The 16,878-nt window shown below is 41.0% G+C and overlaps 2 long non-coding RNA genes and 1 pseudogene across 2 annotated transcripts; all 3 read right to left on the bottom strand.

The window, feature by feature from the left end:
* Positions 1 to 549: 549 nt before the first annotated feature.
* LOC114824383 (uncharacterized) lies at positions 550 to 2,480 on the bottom strand. Its single transcript, XR_011579214.1, has 4 exons — positions 2,342 to 2,480; positions 2,172 to 2,240; positions 1,378 to 1,439; positions 550 to 700 (listed from the first exon to the last, which is right to left on the bottom strand). It is a non-coding gene; the product is annotated as an uncharacterized lncRNA (long non-coding RNA).
* A 3,802-nt stretch (positions 2,481 to 6,282) lies between these two features.
* On the bottom strand, positions 6,283 to 7,253 carry LOC139194416 (uncharacterized). The gene is made up of 2 exons (XR_011579216.1): positions 7,190 to 7,253; positions 6,283 to 6,512 (listed from the first exon to the last, which is right to left on the bottom strand). It is a non-coding gene; the product is annotated as an uncharacterized lncRNA (long non-coding RNA).
* Positions 7,254 to 14,899: 7,646 nt separating this feature from the next.
* Positions 14,900 to 16,878, bottom strand: LOC139187712 (heat shock cognate 70 kDa protein-like; annotated as a pseudogene).

Here is a 16,878-nt window from a genome sequence, read left to right as displayed (position 1 = left end):
TACCTTAAAGCCTAATTGGATAACGGGTCGACCCTGGCACTTGTTCATGGGGCATTTCCAGCACTTCTTCTGCATCATCTTTATGAACATGTGAGACATGATCGGGCGTAGAGTGTAGATGGGTGATGTTCATGACAACTTCTGGACCGATATGCACAACTCTGAATTTAGGACAATCTTTGACAATATTCCAACATTCCCACCGGGGGTGAATGATTTGTTTTTGTTTTTGGTTTTGGCATTATACCAAGCTTGTGCTTGAAGTGTCTACACAATGAGGGAAAAGAAATAATTATAATCAAAGTAGCTAATGTAAATTTGGGTATAGTACAAACAAATAAATAATATATTGTTACCTGATCTGCTAAATTTTCCCCACTTCGAAGATTACTACTAGCTTGTGCCAAGGCGTCTTGACACGCCCCGATCCCGATATTTCCCGAATATCAGGATAGGCACGTGCTGGCCGACACCCGAGGGTGACGAAAGCCATTTATTGATGCAATTGCTGAAAATAAGACTTATAAATATAAAAGAATAAGCATTTAAGGAACGTGTTCAAAGCATGTGACTAACTAGAATACAAAAAAAAACGATATAAAATTTGATGAACAAAGGAATGGGTCCCACACCAAAAGAACTCGAAGAGGCCGATGCGGAAGTGCCTGGATGCCGGGATTGTATGCCTCGATTCTAAGCCCTGAAGGGGGCGCAAAACAAACATGAGTGGACCAAGTTGATATATATATAATAAAACAGTTATCAACGTACTAACCCCCAGGTTTATGAAAACACATATATAATGATAAACATAGGTTTTTCGAAACCTAGCATGATGTGCAGTATCTCAAATCATAACTCATATATAATAATCACTAGTGAATTGTCCGATAACCCCCAGGCCCAATGCCGGCTCCCCGTCTCTGAGCAGACAGTCAAAGGAAAATACACTTCAGGCCCCATGCCGGCTCCCCGTCTCTGTGCTAAATAGCCAGAGGAAACACACTCCAGGCCCTATGCCAACACCAAACCGTCGCCCGGGACGGACCGGAATCTATCCCTACGTCCCGTAGCGGAAAGGACCACTAGGTAAGTACGAAACCATTGAACATATATATTTTGAAAAACAACTTCATAGTATAAAGTCATCCATCATCTATACTATAAAGAGGTGTTCGAAACATGTTCTAAATATCATATCGTCATCCATCGGATATTCTATAAGAATACGGGTTATAGGAAAAATAGTAATAATTCAAAGTGGCCTCAGTAAGCATGTTATCTTACAAAACGTTTCGTAAAACGTAATCATCAAATCATGCTTTTCATGTATGCATTTCTACTATAAAACATGCATTTTAGAAGGGGTCCACTCACAGTACTTAGCCGCCGAAGAGCCACGCAAACTAGCAACCACGAAAACGTCACAAATATTGCCCCTAAGCACATAAAGGGTCCAATTAATAAAACTCTATTATAATAATTGAATTTGGGAAAACGGACATTGGAAACGGATTCAGAACGTCGAATTACCCTAAGAAGGGTTCCGGACGAAAACCTGAAAAGTCCACCCTAAAGTCAACGTTGACCGGGGGTCAACGGTCAAATTAGGTCAAATGGGTGTTAGGCTTGACATCTGGATTAGGGTTTAGGTTTAGGTTAACTAGGATTAGGATTTATTGGGTTTTGGGTTTAGGGTCCTAAGGTTTTTGGATTAAAAGGGTTTAGGGTGAAGAAATGGGGTTTGGGCCTAAGCCCAAACACATACACACCACAAACACACATACACATGCACGGCATGCACATGCATGCATGGCATGCATATACACACACGCACACACACTTAAACACACACACACAAACTCACACACTCACACAGCACACACATACTAAATATACACACACACACACGGGTACACACCCACACACCCACACAATCTAAAACACACACACACATGGCCCAAAGGCCTCACAACCAAAAGGGTTGGGCTCAGCAGGGAAGGCCCAATGGGCTTGGTTTTGGTGGGTCGCCGGACCCAATGGGAGAGAAAGCCGGAATTCGGCCGGAAAATGCACAATCTTTAAACGGCCATAACTTTGTCAAAACTCAACGAAATCAAGCGAGACAAAAACAAAAGTTGTAGCCCTTGAAGAGACGAAGAGAATGGTACCTCACACGACGTCTAACTCGCCGTGGTTTGACCGGAAAACGCATCGAAATCTGTCGGACTCGCCAGAAACTGGGTAAGATTCAAATGAGTATAACTTCTTCAATACTCAACTAAATTGGGTGAAACAAAAAGGAAAGTTGTAGTACTTGACGAGACGAAGAGATTGATACCTTGTACGCCGACCAACTCGCCGTAGTTTGGCCGGAAATTTCCTCGAAAGGGGCGATGCTCGTCGGAGGCTTCTGGGATTTCGTCGTCCTTTCTACAACGGGTGAGAGAAAACTGCAGAGGTTGTGATGGGTGCTGTCATCTTCATTGATGTGGTGTGGAAGTGAGGATTTGCAGGGAGGAAGGGCACGGGTGAGAGGGAGAGAGTTGTGCCGAGGGAGAGAAGAGGAAGAAGAGAGAAAGAGAGACTTTTCAGAAGAAAAAGAAAATAAATAAAAGAAAGGGAAAGGGAACGGGGGACAAAACAGGGGGTGGGCCCCTTGGGCACACCATTTAAGACCCAAAACAATTTTAAAAACAAGATAAACTCAAACTTAGTAAAAATACGATTTAAATTAGGGGCGGGTGTAACAATCTACCCCCTTAAAAGAATTTCGTCCCCGAAATTTAAAATCACCTACTAAACTGAAATACACGTAAATAGTAAAAAGAATATATGTCTAAAGAGAAATCAAGTCAGAGTGGGTGCATCAAAGAGAATATGCCACACCGTCGCGAGCGGGTTGCAAAATCCTCTATCATGCCTCCAAACTCTTACTTTCATCCCCATCAGTGTAAAAGTAGAAAACATTAATAAGATATAAGGTCAAAAACATATATTGACATAAGGTCAAAAATAAGTACGCAAAATACTATAGCGTCAAAAATAGATATGTACTAACATATAGGTCAAAAACTCGAGCTGAATTTAAAATTGAAAACAGAAAACACTTTCCTCAAAACATTTGTAACACCAAAAACAAATAACCAAAGTAAATGAAGTTAAAATACTTATACTGAAAACCAAAACTGAAAGATGAGAGTGGGTCTCGCCCAAGAATTCGTAACTTCACGTACTCCGAGAAAAGATGTGCCTTTGGGTCGAATCCCAAGAATAACGAATCTGTAACAATTGCCGTAGACGGATCTTCCTGCCCACTTGCTTAACGAACCCAACAAATAAGTTATCGATACAACAGTCGGCCGCCTGTGATATCGATCACACATTTGTTGTCTCGATAAGCAAGCAGTAATTAACTGAGGGTGCACAATTTTACACGTCGAAAATTCAATCCTCCGACTACTAGCTCACAATACTCATCTGCTAACCAGTGTTGCATGTACCAACTCTCGTACCATGCAACAACAAGTGCCATACTCAAACCGAACAAAATAAGAACTGTCCTTGTAAAACTTTATCCATCACCAAGCATCCTATCCTCCTCAGTTCTTCCAAATGTGACTAACTACTCCAGTGCTTCACCAGTAAAGAACCCTTTTGAAAACTGTACCTTGGGATTCAAGGGAAGTGGCTACCATGTTAGTAGTAGACCCAAAAGCTCGAACCAAGCAAGCAGAAAACGAGAAGTCATCTTCCTCAACACACAGTATCTCTTGGGAGTTGTTGTAATGCTCAATCCACCTCTCCATTTTTGCTTAGTTGTAGACTTCTAGTCAAACAAGGTCAAAGTTGGTGGAAAGAAGAAGGACTCTCAAGTGATCAACGTAAAAACCCCATGAGAGCACACCCCATTCAAGAGAAGTTTAAAGATCTTCCGATTCTCACATCGACAACGCGGTGGTGTCATTCCAGAGTGCACCAAACAGATCTGCTATAAGTGTTTCGACATCCACCTACTCACAACAATAAGGTTAAGAAGTGAAGCAGTGGAAATATGCGTTGAGATGAACACATATCGTTGGAAAATAACCGATGTGATGCCTATGAATTCTAGTAAGATGGTGATACAATATGCTGACCTTCTGTACTAAAACCTTCAACCAACTCTTACTAAAAGACCGCTCAAACCTCACGCCCATGTGCTCTCGAACCGAATGATCCTGGTGAGAGGTAGTGGAAAGCTGCGTTGAGGCGAACACATCACATCATCGAAAAGATGTACTAGAGTAAGATATGATGGTTATGAATTGTAGCAAGATAATGAATGGTGACCATTCAATTAGCGTGAAGATAGTGATGCAATATGCTACTCATCTGCATCACAATCTTTCACCGGTCTCTTACCAAAAGACGACTCAAACTTCACACCCACGAGGAACTCTTTCTGGTAAGTCTGGTAAGCTTGTCAAAATATTATACTCCCATCATTCCTATCCAAAACGATAAGAATTGGGTGCACACTTCCGCCGAATCGATCGATCGTGAATTCCTCACTGATTGAGCGAGAAAACATGTCGGTAAGGCTAAAAGAACACTCAAGAATTTGAGAGTCAAAACAAGTCCATTAAAACTGGAGTACAAGATATCGGGATTTAAACCAGAAACCATGCTGAGAACAAATTTATTTATTTTTGTTCCGGCATGATTCAATTTACATTGAGAAACAAACAAGCGAAGGAAAATGAAGATGCAGAAATAGAAGTCACTGTTTATGATTATTTGGCTAATCATCACAATAAGGTTGACGGGTTTCTTAGCCAAAAGGAATAGGTCTAATCTCAAGAATAGTTAAGAACTGTTAATAAGATTTGACGAGGCCAAAGACATTTCGAAATTCACAATACTTTGTGAGAGCTGTTTCAAAGTTTAAAATTAAACATAGAACCTCTGAATCAACAGAATGACGATGAAGAAAGATATGAAGCAGTCTGCGTATGCATGCAGTGACACGATTGGCTACCTTAAAGTGATGCCTCTAAGCAAACCAAAGCTCAATGAGTCCAGAGAAGTTTAGAGTCAAGCTCGATCTTCGTACAATGATGAATATGGTAGAGTCTCAAGCCATTATACTGAAAATTACAAGGCTAAACAGTTAACGGACAAGAGCACTGGTCAGTTGGGCTACAAGCAAGAGGTTAAGTTTACCTCTACCGAAAAGTACAAGGACAAGGGGCATTTTACCACCGAGTACCAGACCCAGGTGAAATTCAAGGAATTTGTTTATCCAAACAAAACTAGATCTTCATCATCCAAGTCCAACTACCACAACAACGAGAATCGTAACTCCATTTTGGGAAATTGATGGGAACAACATCTGCTACCGAGGAGTTTCCCAAGAAAAGTGTAATCTCTAGACGAAGTCAACTCCCGAAGGATTTGATGTGAAGTCGACGATCAAAGGTTCGTGAACTTGTCTTCTTCATTGAGTAAACAAGAAGGTAATCGATAGAACAATCGCCGAGAATTGTTATAAAGATTCACCCAAATTTCTTCGGTGGTAATGAGTCCGAGAACATTGATTTGCTCCCACCAACTACCACCTACTAACCGTCGTCACCACTAGCACTTACTCGCTTCTTTAGCACGCACTTTGAATATTTCAAGCAATTTCCAATAGATATGACTCTGCCCGCCATTCCTAGGGAACGCATGTTGCAGAGTGATATCATCGCTTCAGATCTCCAGTTGGTTTTAACCAATTCGTACTGCCAAAATTTTTCCGTTTCCCAAGATTTCAATGCAAAGCCGACTCTGCTCGCAATTCCTAGGGAACGCATGTTGCAGAGTGGCATCGCCATTTCGGATTTACAGCTGGTCTTGACCAGACTTCCTTAAACTGAGATTTCTAAAACATGCCGCTTCCAGGTAACACCAACTCTACCCGTCATTCCCAGGGAATGCACGTCGCAGAGCATCGATCCGAAGTTGAAAGTCGTCCAACAATTCAAACACGTCACCGATGAGGCACAATCCCGACACAAATTCTTGTATATCAACCCGAATGTGACAATTCAAACAGAGGAAGATTCGTACGACTGCGCCGAATGGCACCAAATCTAGAAGTCTGGACATCCAAATGATGTCAAAACCAACACTTTACGATAATAGAAGAGGATCCTAAGTATGCTCTGAACAAACCACGCTCTGATACCAATCTGACACGCCCCGATCCCGATATTTCCCGAATACCAGGATAGGCACGTGCTGGCCGACACCCGAGGGTGACGAAAGCCATTTATTGATGCAATTGGTGAAAATAAAGGATAACTAAGACTTATAAATATAAAAGAATAAGCATTTAAGGAACGTGTTCAAAGCATATGACTAACTAGAATACAAAAAAAACGATATAAAATTTAATGAACAAAGGAATGGGTCCCACACCAAAAGAACTCGAAGACATCGATGCGGAAGTGCCTGGATGCCGGGATTGTATGCCTCGATTCTAAGCCCTGAAGGGGGCGCAAAACAAACATGAGTGGACCAAGTTGATATATATATAATAAAACAGTTATCAACGTACTAACCCCCAGGTTTATGAAAACACATATATAATGATAAACATAGGTTTTCCGAAACCTAGCATGATGTGCAGTATCTCAAATCATAACTCATATATAATAATCACTAGTGAATTGTCCGATAACCCCCAGGCCCTATGCCGGCTCCCCGTCTCTGAGCAGACAGTCAAAGGAAAATACACTTCAGGCCCCATGCCGGCTCCCCGTCTCTGTGCTAAATAGCCAGAGGAAACACACTCCAGGCCCTATGCCAACACCAAACCGTCGCCCGAGACGGACCGGAATCTATCCCTACGTCCCGTAGCGGAAAGGACCACTAGGTAAGTACGAAACCATTGAACATATATATATTGAAAAACAACTTCATAGTATAAAGTCATCCATCATCTATACTATAAAGAGGTGTTCGAAACATGTTCTAAATATCATATCGTCATCCATCGGATATTCTATAAGAACACGGGTTATAGGAAAAATAGTAATAATTCAAAGTGGCCTCAGTAAGCATGTTATCTTACAAAACGTTTCGTAAAACGTAATCATCAAATCATGCTTTTCATGTATGCATTTCTACTATAAAACATGCATTTTAGAAGGGGTCCACTCACAGTACTTAGCCGCCGAAGAGCCATGCAAACTAGCAACCACGAAAACGTCACAAATATTGCCCCTAAGCACATAAAGGGTCCAATTAATAAAACTCTATTATAATAATTGAATTTGGGAAAACGGACATTGGAAACGGATTCAGAACGTCGAATTACCCTAAGAAGGCTTCCGGACGAAAACCTGAAAAGTCCACCCTAAAGTCAACGTTGACCGGGGGTCAACGGTCAAATTAGGTCAAATGGGTTTTAGGCTTGACATCTGGATTAGGGTTTAGGTTTAGGTTAACTAGGATTAGGATTTATTGGGTTTTGGGTTTAGGGTCCTAAGATTTTTGGATTAAAAGGGTTTAGGGTGAAGAAATGGGGTTTGGGCCTAAGCCCAAACACATACACACCACAAACACACATACACATGCACGGCATGCACATGCATGCATGTCATGCATATACACACACGCACACACACTTAAACACACACACACAAACTCACACACTCACACAGCACACACACACACTAAATATACATACACACACACACGGGTACACACCCACACACCCACACAATCTAAAACACACACACACATGGCCCAAAGTATAAAATTGGTATGGAAAAATATTCTGCCAGGATATTTTCCATTGATTTGATGAACTTAATTTATACAATTGACGTCCTACAATCTTGCTATACAACAAAGGAAACTAACTAATGTATCAATTACATATAAATTACAAATCAATTTCTCTTCTAAATCAATCCTTATAAGGTAAAATCTCATTGACTTTCCAACACTCCCCCTCAAGTTGGAGAGTGAATGTCAAGAACTCCTAACTTGCGCAAAATTCCAGTAAAAGCAACTTCCCCCAAAGCCTTGGTAAACACATCAGCTGGCTGTTGTGCAGAACGAATATGACTAGTCACAATTGAACCTTCTTGAATCTTGTCTCTAATAAAATGGCAATCCATCTCGATGTGTCGAGTTCTCTCATGAAAAACCGGATTAGCAGCGATGTGTAATGCTGCTTTGTTGTCACAGAAAAGCGTCACAGGTTCATAATGAGGTAGTTGCAAATCATGTAAAAGGTATCGTAACCATGTAAGTTCACAACTAGTCCCTGCCATGGCTCGATATTCAGCTTCGGCTGAAGAAAGTGAAACTGTCTTTTGTCTTTTGGACCGCCAAGATATTAATGAATTTCCCATAAAAATGCAGTACCCAGTAGTGGATCTCCGAGTAAGTCGACAACCTCCCCAATCAGAGTCACTATAAGCTCTAAATTTTAGATTATTTTCTGCTGAAAAGTACAAGCCTTGACCTGGAGTAGTCTTGATGTACCGTAAGAGCCTGAGAGCTGCATCAAGATGTGGTTTGCGAGGTTCATGCATGAACCTACTGAGAACGTGAACTGTGTAGGTGATATCAGGTCGAGTGATGGTTAGATATATTAAGCGTCCTACTAACCTTCGGTATCGAGATGGATCATTGAGTATTTCGCCAGAATCTGAGAGCTTGAGGTTTTGCTCTATTGGAAAATTGACAGGTCGTGTACCCTGCAAGCCAGCATCTTTGAGTATATCCAAAGCATATTTTCTTTGTGAAATACATATGCCTTTCTTTGAACGAGAGACTTCAATCCCCAGAAAGAATTTCAAATCCCCAAGGTCTTTGATACGAAACCTAGTGTGAAGAAACTGTTTGAGGGAAGAGATAGCTTTTTCATCATTACCTGTGATTAATATGTCGTCAACATAAATCAGAAGGGCAGTAAAAGACTTTCCACATTTACGAGTGAAGAGAGAGTAGTCCGCTTTAGACTGAACATAACCAGCAGCGTGAACAGCTTCCGTGAACTTTGCAAACCATTGGCGAGAGGCTTGCTTGAGGCCATACAATGATTTGTTAAGGCGACATACTAGGTTCTCCCCCTGTCGCTGAAAACCAGGTGGAGGAGACATGTAAATCTCTTCTTGAAGATCACCATGAAGGAATGCGTTATTGACATCGAGCTGATTAAGTGACCAATTACGTGCAGCAGCAAGAGCAAGCAAGCAACGAACAGTAGTCATTTTTGCAGTAGGAGAAAATGTATCATGGTAATCAATGCCTTCAGTTTGGGTGAAACCTTTGGCAACAAGACGAGCCTTATACCTTTCAATAGAGCCATCAGAACGATGCTTGATTTTGTAGACCCATTTGCAGCCAATGAGTTGCTTCCCGGGAAGGAGAATGGTAAAGGTCCATGTATTAGTGGATTCCAACGCATCAATTTCAGATTGCATGGCTTGTTGCCATCGGGGATCAGATTTAGCCTCTGCAAAAGAATGGGGTTCCACAGCGCGACTGATTTGGCTAATAAAGGCCAAATGTTTGGGTGAATATCGATGGTATGAAAGGAAATTACAAAGCGGATAACGTGTACCTGGTGTGAGACTTGAAGACGAAGACAACGATTGTTTGGGTCCCCGCAATGCGGCCTGGTTGCAGACAAAATCCTTGAGGTAGGTAGGAGGACCTCGAAGACGTGTTGACTGGCGAATAGGTTGTGGTGGTGGAGTTGAGGGGGCAGGTTGTGGTGGTGACGCAGGAGAAGTCAAAGTTGGGTCATGAGGTGGTGTGAATGAGGTGTCAGGTTCTTGGGGGTTGTGTGGAGTGGTTGTTGATGAGTCATGAAGTTCTTGTGGTTGACTAGGTACAATGGTTAAGTCATGAGGTGGTGTGAGTGAGGTGTCAGGTTCTTGGGGGTTTTGTGGAGTGGTTGTTGATGAGTCATGAAGTTCTTGTGGTTGACTAGTCAAATCAAGGATTGGTTCAGGAGTGGGAATGATAGATTTGGTGGTGCTGTGATCTTGACCTTGAAAAGGGTAAACATTTTCGTGAAACACAACATCACGACTTGTAAAGATTTTTTTGGTAGACAAATCATAAAGCTTGTAGGCCTTTTGCCCTCGTGGGTAACCGAGAAAAACACACTTCTTGGCCCTAGGGTCAAATTTGGTAGTAGGTCCAACAGTAGTGGCAAAGGCAAGACACCCAAAAACCTTCATGTGGCTATAAGAGGGGAATTTATTATGCAGCTTTTCGAAGGGGGTTTTCTTTGAAAGAAGCAAAGTAGGTAAACGGTTAATCAAGTAAACCGCTGTGTAGATACATTCCCCCCAAAAAGGAAGAGGAAGATGTGCTTGAAATCGCAAAGCCCGGGCCACTTCAAGGATATGGCGATGTTTGCGCTCGACTACCCCATTTTGTTGGGGAGTATAGACACATGTATGTTGGTAAATGGTCCCTTGTTCTAGGAAAAAATCTTTCAACGAAACAAACTCTCCCCCATTATCCACACGGATGTTTTGGATATTAGTATTAAACTGGGTACGAACCATAGAAAAAAAAGATTTGAGTAGGCCTTGTGTTTCATGTTTATGGTGCATTAGGGAAACCCAAGTGAAACGGGAATAATCATCCACTATAGTAAAAAAATAGTGTGCCCCAGACATGGTAGGAATTTTATGAGGACCCCAAATGTCACAATGAATAAGGGAAAATGGTCTTGAAGTTGAGATTGAACTAATGGGAAAAGGAAGGCGAGTCTGTTTAGCCAAATGGCAAGCATCACACACACCATTGAATTGTGATGGACAATCTAACGATGACTTGGCTAAAAACTGCAAACGGGATGAAGAGATGTGTCCTAAACGACGGTGCCACAAATCAGCAGCAGAAATAGCTAGGTGACAGGTTGGGCGAGGGATGGAAGGTGCTTTGTTAGACGCCAATGCCACGAGATAGTAAAGTCCATTACGTTCTTTACCCAAGCCAATCGTCGTCCTCGTAGCCAAGTCCTGCAAAATACACCAACGAGGAAAAAAAGTCACTGAACATTGTAATCCTTCTGTAAGCCGACTCACAGACATAAGATTAACTTGAAAGGTAGGCACACATAAGACATCGCGTAAATAGAGGTAAGAGTTAAGAGATAGAGTCCCCGTTGAAGTGATGGGTGCACTCTCTCCACTGGGAAGAAGCACTTGTGGCATAGAAGGCTTCATAACTTTCCTATTTAGTAAGTTAGGGGTTGAGACGATGTGGTCCGTTGCCCCACTATCAATAATCCAACGAAGATCAGGCACTAACTTTGACAGACCTTTAGGAAGACTACAAGAAATATTGGAGTGATCAAGAAAAACTGGATGAGAAGCATTAGTCTTGCTTTCATCTTTGATGTCTTGATTGCTGCCCATTGTGAAGAGGACAACTCAAAGAAACTCGCAATATTCTAAGCTAGGAGATCAATGGCGGAAGCAAAGAGCTAGGAATTAACCTGCTCTGGTACCATATAAAATTGGTATGGAAAAATATTCTGCCAGGATATTTTCCATTGATTTGATGAACTTAATTTATACAACTGACGTCCTACAATCTTGCTATACAACAAAGGAAACTAACTAATGTATCAATTACATATAAATTACAAATCAATTTCTCTTCTAAATCAATCCTTATAAGGTAAAATCTCATTGACTTTCCAACACAAAGGCCTCACAACCAAAAGGGTTGGGCTCAGCAGGGAAGGCCCAAAGGGCTTGGTTTTGGTGGGTCGCCGGACCCAATGGGAGAGAAAGCCGGAATTCGGCCGGAAAATGCACAATCTTTAAACGGCCATAACTTTGTCAAAATTCAACGAAATCAAGCGAGACAAAAACGAAAGTTGTAGCCCTTGAAGAGACGAAGAGAATGGTACCTGACGTCTAACTCGCCGTGGTTTGACCGAAAAACGCATCGAAAGCCGTCGGACTCGCCGGAAACTGGGTAAGATTCAAATGAGTATAACTTCTTCAATACTCAACTAAATTGGGTGAAACAAAAAGGAAAGTTGTAGTACTTGACGAGACGAAGAGATTGATACCTTGTACGCCGGCCAACTCGCCGTAGTTTGGCCGAAAATTGCCTCGAAAGGGGCGATGCTCGTCGGAGGCTTCTGGGATTTCGTCGTCCTTTCTACAACAGGTGAGAGAAAACTGCAGAGGTTGTGATGGGTGCTGTCATCTTCATTGATGTGGTGTGGAAGTGAGGATTTGCAGGGAGGAAGGGCACGGGTGAGAGGGAGAGAGTTGTGCCGAGGGAGAGAAGAGGGAGAAGAGAGAAAGAGAGACTTTTCAGAAGAAAAAGAAAATAAATAAAAGAAAGGGAAAGGAACGGGGGACAAAACAGAGGGTGGGCCCTTGGGCACACCATTTAAGACCCAAAACAATTTTAAAAACAAGATAAACTCAAACTTAGTAAAAATACGATTTAAATTAGGGGCGGGTGTAACACGTCTCTCCAAAGACTAAACGATTAGCTGAGTATTCTCCAACGACTGGACATCGATTTTTTTGTTATTTTCCCACCAATTTTCTCAAGATAATTGGTATGAATAAGACTCTACATTTCTCGCAACGACATCTCATTACCCGTAATTGGACCATGAGTTACTTCAACCCAGCTAGAACACAACGTAACATCTTCAATAAGCGTCCAATTCATACCTATATCATTAGTCATTTTGTTGGAAACAAATTGGATTGAAACTTTAAGAGAAAGATTGGAATGTGGTTGAAAGTATATGAGAAAATATGAAATTGTGGTGTAAGGTAGAAGATAATGAAAAGGTATTTATAAAAAAAATAAAATCAATTTTTTTTTCTGATTTTTTATTCACATAATTAATTTCTATCGTTGGATTAAAAAAATTTTAAATCCAACCCTCCAGATTGTGCCACGTGGTACAATGGTAAAATTTCATATGTTTTTACTGTTATTTTTTTTTAATTTATAAAGGCGAATAACATGGATCGTTGATCTCAAATCCAACAGTTGAAACTAATGAAGGTTTGAATGTTTTTTTTTACCTTTGGAAATCCAATAGTCTAGAAAAAGTAACCGTTGAAATCCAACGCATGCGAAGGTGCCACGTGGCCTCCAGCAGTAACATTACTGAGGTCTGCGTTATGGGCCCCAGCGCCTGAAAACCTGTCGGGGACGTGCCCCCACGCGCATGTGTTATGCACGCGCCTGACGCAAAAAAAAAATTAAATTGTGGCTGACGTCGCCCTGACGTCAGCGTTGCATCACCTCCACCTCGGGCTCTCGGGCCACCGATTCGAGCTGGGCCTCTCGCTCGGGCCCCCTCCTACGCAATCGCCCGCATGGGTTGGACATCATTGTTGGGGTTATTGGCTCCTGTTCTCTTGTCGGTCCATTGGGCTACTCCCCCCGGTGGAGTTGCTTTGATGGAGGTCTCGGGTGGGAGAAGAGTGGGTGGGCCCCTTTTTGTTTTGTTTTAATTTAATTTTTCATACCGCATTTGTACCATATTTCTAATAGAGAGATGACCCTTCTTCCATTAAAGAGATGGTATAAATATGGTAAGTGTAGCATTACTCTTACTCCCTTTACTACATGTACCTTCTTTCTTTAATACCTTATAACTTTATTATGTAGAACAATGGGCCAAGTGGAAAGAAGAGGAAATGGATCAACGAAAGACAAAAGGACACAACAGGAATTTGCAGTTTTGGCGTCTAAGCTCCAATTTGGGCCCATATGTTTTTTGAAAGAAAAGAACGCTACAGTTCAAAATTGCGTTTTAAGTTCTGTAATAAAAATTGGACTTTTCATTTGTCATCTAATTAATGTCGTTTGGCTTTCATTTAATTACATTAGACCTTTGAGTTGGCCTAGGAGTTGTAATCAGATTATTTAAGTCATTAGCTGCTTCCATTGTAATCATCTTTCAAAGAATTACACTTGTACTCCTTTAACTTCGTACTACGTCACTTTATCTTCACTACAATTCCAACTTTACCTCCTTTACTACCTTTACTACCTTAAAACTGTACCTTCTTTTTTATTTGAGAATACTTTACAACTTTATTTAGTTCTACAAAACTGCGACAAACAATAGCTAGTATATAAAGTTTGGTATTTACTTGTGTACTGAACATTTGAACAGAAAACAAAACGGCATATTAGTTACACATACTGAAAGTGGACTTGCAGTGTTGCACATTGAAACCTAGCACAGATCTCAGTAGCTACGTACTCCCCGAGAATTCTTCTGATTCAATGACTTTTTAAAGCAGCTTTGGAAAATTGGTAGACAGAAAAATAAGCTTTACCAGCTGAGAAATGATAGAACAACTGTGGTTTTATGCCTAGTCACATATATATTTACTAGTTCATATGTTACACAAACAACATAGCATGAATCTGCAATTTCAAAGTTGAAATCAGGAGGATGGGTGAGAAGCTCTTGTTGGAATTTATATATTATAATGTTTTATAATATTTACTTCAATGTTTGAATGAAAAATTCTTAACCGTTTTTATCAAACGGTAAATGTTATTCAATTGGTGCCATCTTATACAAAGTGGCAGTACATTGTGTATGGTCCTTTTCAAATTGAATAGAATTACTCTACACAGATCAGTGCATTTCCTTAGTAAATGGTGTCGTCTAATTGATGTATGTTTTCATCTCTTCGCTAATCAGTGTCTTAGGTTTTATATAAACCCAAGTCAGTATAATAGTGTGATATGCATGAAGAGGACGAGCTTCTCCACTTTGTCTTTCTTTGTCAAATTATGTTTCCCTTGGAATCCAATGTTCTATTCATGTCTGCATGAGCCATAATTCAAGTAAAGACCAGTCCTAATTAAAGACAGTAACACCAACTTTAGACTGAAGAGTCAAGATTAGGACTTGAGCAAACCCAGTGAGACAGGAAATATGGTTAATACAAGATATTTCGGTCTATAGCATGCGAGAAATTAACGTTTCTTACATCAGTCAACTGACTTTTAAATCAATGTCTCAATTCCTTCATAAGTTCTTCTGTCAGAGTTGAATGTGATCCCCTTCTTTTGGCCGGTGGACATGTCCTCAGCAGAGACATGCAGGATGCCATTTTCATCAATCTCAAAGCCAACATCAAAGTTAGGAACACCCCTGGGAGCTGGAGGAACGTCATTGAGTTCAAATGCTCCCAGATAGTTATTATCTTTTGTCATTCTACTCTCACCCTCATAAATGGCAAAAGTAACATCACGTTGGTTGTCATAGAGCGTAGTAAAACCTTTGATTATTTTGACCGGCTTCCTAGTGTTTCTTGGAATCACAACTGACATGACATTTTTTCCTTTAGTCCTTATCCCAAGTGATAGAGGGGTGACGTCCAATAGAGTAAAGTCTTGAAGCTTCAGATTTCCATTCCCACACAAGACAGCAGCATGAACAGCGGCACCATAGGCCACTGCCTCATCCGGATTGATGGCCTTGCAAAGCTCCTTTCACTTCAAAACCTCATGCAAAAGCTGCTGCACCTTGGGGATTCTAGAAGAGCCAACAGCAAGAACAACATCATGGACGCTGCTTATGTCCATGTTAGCATCTTCCAGACACTTCTTCACAGGCTCCATGCACTTGCCGAAAAAATCCATGTTGAGTTGCTCAAATTTAGCACGCGTAATAGTCAAACAAAAATCAACACCCTGATGCAAACAATCAATGTCAATGTCAGTCTCAGACATAAATGAAAGCCTCCTCTTTGCCTTCTCACATGCATTTTTTAACCTCCTAAGGGCCTTGAAGTTTCCACCAACGTCCACGTTATGCTTCCTCTTGAATTGCTCAGCACAGTGGTTGACCATTCTGTTATCAAAGTCTTCACCTCCAAGATGAGTGTCTCCAGCGGTGGCCTTCACTTCAAAGACACTGTCAGCTATGGTAAGTAGCGAAACATCCAAAGTTCCCCCGCCCAAATCAAATATCATCACATTTCTCTTGCTATACCAACCGGCCTTCTTGTCAAGCCCATAAGCAATGGCTGCGGCAGTCGGCTCATTGATGATGCGCATCACATTTAGGCCAGCAGTTGCACCTGCCTTTTTCGTAGCCTGTCGCTGTGAGTCGTTAAAGTAAGCAGGGACTGTGATAACTGAATTTTTCACAGTTGAACCAAGGTAGGTCTCAGCAATCTCCCGCATTTTCACAAGAATCATAGATGAGATTTCTTCAGCAGCAAATTGTTTCTCTACACCCTTGTATGTGACGACAATCATTGGCTTGTCAGAAGGACCTCCAATGACCTTAAAAGGCCAATGCTTTATATCGTTTTGAACACATTCATCTGTGAACCTCCTACCGATTATCCTTTTCGCGTCTGCAAATTGAGGACAGAATTAGAAACACAACCCAACAACCAAAACTTACTAAGAAATAGGTCATATGATTGAAATAAAAGCATATTGTTAAACAAACGGTGTTGTAACTATCCCAAATTCTGTCACTCTACTGTAAATGTACTACACCTTTTTAATTATCATCAAAATCATTAACTAAATTATAACTTATCATCAACACCCCACATTTTATAACTTCAAATACTGTTATAAATATTCAGAGAAAAATAAAAACTAATTTGAGAAATAAATTAATGGGAAAATGGTATATATGTAGATGGATACATACAGGAAGAGATGAACATACCGAAGATGGTGTATTGGTTGGGTTTTTTATGACCTGGTTGAATGCACCATCACCTATCAATCGCTCAGTATTTGTAAAAGCAACATAAGATGGAGTGGTCCTGTTGCCCTGATCGTTCACTATGATTTCTACATGATCATACTGCCACACCGCCACACACGAGTAGG

This window comes from Malus domestica, chromosome 01 (assembly GCF_042453785.1).
Source record: "Malus domestica chromosome 01, GDT2T_hap1".
NCBI lineage: Eukaryota > Viridiplantae > Streptophyta > Magnoliopsida > Rosales > Rosaceae > Malus > Malus domestica.
Note: the sequence above shows the minus strand (reverse complement) of the source record. Positions and strands in the feature narration are given on the sequence as shown.